Raw genomic sequence first — 6,000 nt, forward strand, 5'->3', positions numbered from 1 at the left:
CTAAATATTGTTGATATTAAAATAAGACAAGAAAATGAAAATAAAATAAAAATCAAACTGGACGTTTACTTTCAAAGCTAGAAAATGGGCATCTAACTGATGGTAGTGAGTCTTTATTTTGAGTCCGTTAGATGTTTATTTGAAGTTAGAATTTAGATTAAAATTTAACTTTAATTTAGTATCGATACTCTGTTTATAGCACTTTCGACTTCTGATATCGGTGTTGTCATGACACACCTATTCACATGACTGAATTAAGCACCTTCTCAAATTCTGGAGACATAATGTGACTACCTTCTGAATTTCTCAACAAAATGGAACTTCCTCCTCCTCTGCAGACAGAATATAATCACCTCGTCAGATTCTGCAGACACTATGTAACTAGCTATGTTAAACTAGAATTTTCAAAGAAATTTTTCTCAGGGTTGTCTGTACTTGTTCATTCTTTATAATAACCCACCATTGCTTAAAGCATAGATTTTAAAGATGATTTTATACTGCGACCGTTTATACCAAAAATAATTCTACGGCATCAATCAACCTTACTAAATACCACCCTACCCCCAATCTCTTTATCTCTGACTAATGCAAGGTTCACCAGCTATTGGCTGACATGACTGATTGCACTATAAAAGTCTTGACTGAATTTGTGCTTATAGTTAAAGTTGACATATTTTTCTGAAAGAAGTTACTTTTGTCAATTTTGCATTTTTGTGCCATTAATAAAAAGTATCTTAGCAAATGAGGTGCGCAAGTCCTAATTCAAATAGCGGAACTACTTATTCCCGTTTCCCATGAAATATAGACCGCTGTAAGGGTCTGAATCACATTGGAACGGTCTACATGGAAAAGTAGTTGATATCTACTCTATTGATATTTGAGAAAATTGGAATGTTTTGCTCCGCTTTTGAAATGGTCATAAAATTGCAAAGAGGTAGCAAATATTTGTTTCACTGAATACTTGCTTAAATGACATCAAGATGTTTCATAGTTTTAGAAGCTACACTGAGTATTTATCACGTGATATATATGAAAAAATTGCAAAATACAATTCGCTTTTATGTAAAGAGAAAAAGCAAACATTGTACTGTTCTCGCATGCAAGAATAATCTGTGGAATATATTTGAGAAGACAAAAACTGGACCATCATTAAAACGTAATAATCAAAATATTTTGAATTAAGAAAGTTTAGCAGCTTTTGGAAATGGAAATAAACCCCATCACTAGAAATACAACTGTAAGCTTCGGTTTATCACACGACAAAACGACCATTGTTTTGGAACAGTCTCTAGACGATACATTAGTCAGGTTCAAAAATTTAATCAGATGCTGCTAACGTTGCACATGCCCATATTCAAAATGTACGGTATCACGTGACATTACAAAGTTATTTAGTATCACGAAATAAAGTGTAAATGATCAATTATTATGGAAGGGGTCATCCCAGTGGGGTCAAATTGCGCTGAAGACAATTGTGAAATCTGAAGTCTGAAAGGGGTCATCTTGGTGAGGTCAAGCTATGCGGAAGACAATTGACTGCTTGTATTATTCACCTACACACTCAGCCGTTCCTCACGGCGAACACTTGAAGATAAAGTCCATTTGCATTGTTCAACATCCTTTATAATCGTCCGACTACTTTGATTGTTGGGCATACAATTAACAACCAAAGACTGCCTGCTACACATGCATGGAAATATGCATCTGCATGCGTAATAGAGCGAGAAAGTGGATAATGGGAGCGGAAAATGACTGAGCATGTTGAATAGTTCTGAATATTGAAATTTAAAACAAAAATATAAGGTGAGATCATAAATGGAATGGAAATATATTACGAATTTGCTGAATAAAGGTCAAGAACGTTACATTGTTTTGTCCAAGAAAAATACAAACGTACACATTTCTCGAGGGTAGCATGTACTCTCCGTCTTCAAATGCTACAAATACACTCTTTGCTCCTATTGATCGAGAGTGATACATATTCTGAAAGGTTTCTTTTACTTATAGGATTAGCTTTACACTCCTCAGCCAATTACGCGGATTAAAAAGAACGACTTAAAGAAATCAGCTGACATCATGTGTCTTGGCCAATTACTAACTAGTTAATAAGTTGTCTGAAATCCAACGTAAACTCCAAGTAGCTATTAATTCGATACGCGGATGACATATTACTGAACCATTTAGTTCTTCAAATTAGAGAGCTCTTGCCAGAATATTAGACTGCCAGCTTAATACGTATTTTAAGAAATGACTCCTGCCAATAAATTCACAGTTGCAGTTGAAGATCATAAGACCATATTGTCATACATTCCTAGCTTTTCTTGATGTGTTTTAAAAAAGGTACTGGTATCGATAGGAGAACGCATAAAACATGACATCTGAAATAATAACAATAATTTGAATTTACTAGATCAAAGTGAATTGGAAAACATTACTGATCTTTGCCATTACACGCAGATGAACCTTTTTTTCTTCTCCCTTTTCATCATTGTAATGATAATGTATGATATGATGTGTATACAATGATACAAATCTATATTCTTAAACTCAGTAATATCAAAAGCAAAGAAAGAAAAAAAAAACAAAATTTAACAAATAATCTATTTCCTTAACATGCAAAGTGAAAATTTAAACGAACTCACAGCATTGTGAATATAATCCCAAATAGTCTAAAAGTTCTATCACAAGTTCAAATGTATGAAGTTCCAATTGAATTCCATTGGTATTCCAGATAAATTCCAATATTGAATGTGTTGATGTGCCTGTAGTCTCGAATGCGATAATGTGCCAGTGACCTGGAGTGGGATGATGGGCGATCAGTCTCTATATACATCTCATTCGTATAATGCATAGATGCTCTTGTCTGAATTCATTATAATACCAAATTAATATTCCAGGCGAGCACTTTGCATTTCCAGTGAATATATGTATGTATGTGTGCGTGCGTGCGTATGTATGTATGTATGTATGCATGTATGTATGTGTGTGTGTGTGTGTGTGTTTTCTTTCGATTGAATTTTTAATGACAATATATCGTTGATGTTATAGCTGGTATGCTAAGTATTTAACGTTATATTGAATGAAACATGTCTCGTTTATTTAATTTAGCGCTTTTACTAATAAAGCTTAGTGAATAAAGCACTAGACTCCGTATCTCCCCTACCTCTCTATATTAAAGTAATAGTTAATTACTACAAGTGTTTTTCTAGGCTCCCAATCCTCGCTGATAGAAGTCTAGTGCGTTACACCATTCATAACAGCCGCCAGATTGATCGCTTACATGATGAACAATTTCCCCTAACACGATCACAGACTCTGCGGGACGACATGATTTGATAAAGCAAAAATCAATATTCCATTTTTTCCCCGGTTCCTCTATCAGATAGCAAATTGTGTTCCCTTCACTTGCTGCAAGAAAGATCGTCCAAGAGAGTTGCTTGACACCGATAACAGTTGCCCATTCAAGTGAAAAATGGAAGACTTAATAGATACTGTTAATAATCAAGAAAGCTTGGTATTCAGACTTCTATCAGTAGCAAGACGGACGCACCATTATACCGTGATGCCATCATGGCTATGTCTTATTGCTGCATTCCACATTCTTACTGCTGGCACGTGCATTCCCACGTTAGCATGCATGTCTGGTATGATAACATTTTAGGATCCTTAATAATTCATCATCAGTTATATCTTCTTACTGCTACAATATGATAAAACATGCCAAATAATTGTATTGATTTAACTGCTTTTAAATCTCCTAGAGACGCTGATTTGAATTTATCTCTCTCTCTCTCTCTCTCTCTCTCTCTCTCTCTCTCTCTCTCTCCATCGATGTCAAATACATCATAATTATAAAGAAATGAAGACATCCAAAAAAAAATTGATAAAAAATTTTTAAAAAAACCCACAAAATATAATTTGACAGTTTTCAATCTATTTGTAATTCATTTTTGTTCTTACATTATTTCCCGTTCGCAACCTTAATTTCCGATTCGGATACAATATTTATATTTATAGCACGACATAGAAGAAAATTTAATAAAATTTCAGATTTAAATATTGTCAAGATATGAAATCAGATAATTAATCCCAGATAGTAGGGACGAATTATCAACCGATCATTTTCCTTTCAATATATTTAAAAATGATTCTACTTTTTGTTTTGTGAAAAACTCTTTTCTTGATATAACCCTATAATCTGCTTCGGATAAGGATACTAAGAATCTGTTTTGCTTTTGAAAACAAACAAAAAGAAATGTAATCATTTAATGACAGAGTCAAAAAGCAGCTATTATCTAATATATAATGATAGAGTAAAATTTAGCTATTATATTAAAACCAAACACATTTTAATCTTGAAGAAAGAAAAAAATTGCTTGATTTCTTTACCGTAAAAGTAATTAAGGAAGAAATCGTTGTTTGGTACTTGTTATTGTCAGTCGGAGACAGCTGCAAAGCTTCCAGCATTACACAGGACGAGCAGCAGTAATAAGAAGATGAACTATTGTTATCATTTACAAAAAGTAATTACCTGTTCAGTTTAGTTTATTTGGAATGGGATGATGAGATGATGAATAAAAAAGAAAGATATGACAAATAACTTTTGAAATGCAACAGCAATGACTCGTTCTGTCAAAACAAAGCAAACACATATAATTACATTCATAAATTAAGTCACCAAGATTGAGTAACACAGTATTTAGTTGACCGGATTATGCTTTTTCTCGACATTCCTCTACTAATCGAGAAAAAGTATTATCATTGAAACATTGCATCTAAGCTAAGCACAGTGCATTTTACTGGTCTAACGATAAACAGATAAGTTATGAGTATACTTTCGTTGTAGTGGGTGCTGGTGTTTATAATGACCTTAGCTAAGTTTGAGACGTGATCAAAGCCTGAGAAACGTTGTTAAAGCTTATATATATATATATATATATATATATATATATATATATATATATATATATATATATATATATATATATAATTTGAGCCACTGCTCTAGATTGAATATAAATGTTCCATAACTTTCTTTAGGTTTATTCCTAACTCCATAGACACCTACAAGCTTCACATTACGAAAGTATTTAACAAATCGTTTTGTTTAATGTACATAATAATTTAGGTACCAAAGGGTTGCTCATTTTTTATCGTCAGTCAATTTCCGTTTTAACTGAGATAACCGCACCAGGAAATACTATTTTGTGATGCCAAAAGATAATCTTAAAACATATTTAAGTAAGTCTATTGTTAACACTAAATCTACTTTTAGAATCCTTCCGGTTTTAAATCACCACTCCATGACATAAAATTGCCTTAAGCTCTTTTATTTAATCTTCCCCATGCCCATTTAATATCTCAGAGGTTTATGGGTTGTTGACCTATCGATACATAATATATGACATTGATAGAGATATATCGTATTCTCTGTGAGTTCGTGATTGGTTGTCCTTACAACACTCATGATTTTCTTTAACATATTTATTCAATTATCAGCTTTATTCATCTTATGATTCAAGACTATAGCATTAAAAACAAATTATACCTGTACAGTAATTCTAATTCTATTTTTTTTTATCCAAGCTAGCACCGTGAACTTGTTCTGAAAATTTGCTAGATCAACCTTGTCATTATTCATACATACAATCCGAAATCTCTAAAAATATCACTTAACAGGATCCTTCTTTACGTGAAGATCACCATGAGAATATAACCTAAAATGCTTCATAAAATATGTTACATGTTGGAAGTTCTCTACCCTAATTCCTGATCCAGCGATTAAAAAAAAAATATTTGATTGATGATAGCTTATTTCTATAAAAAATCTTGTTTCCATGCTTCAACGTTCGGATATTTTTTCCACAATAAGATAAAACGAACTTATCATCAGGAAGATATTCATCAAGTTGGCTATAGTGATTAAAACGAGAACATGAACCGATAACTGTCTAATAAACGTAATCTTAGTTTGTTGCAAATTGCAAGAGATTTTTTTAT

The sequence above is a fragment of the Sinohyriopsis cumingii genome, chromosome 3, assembly GCF_028554795.1.
Source record: "Sinohyriopsis cumingii isolate HCF-2022 chromosome 3, ASM2855479v2, whole genome shotgun sequence".
NCBI classification, from domain to species: Eukaryota; Metazoa; Mollusca; class Bivalvia; order Unionida; family Unionidae; genus Sinohyriopsis; species Sinohyriopsis cumingii.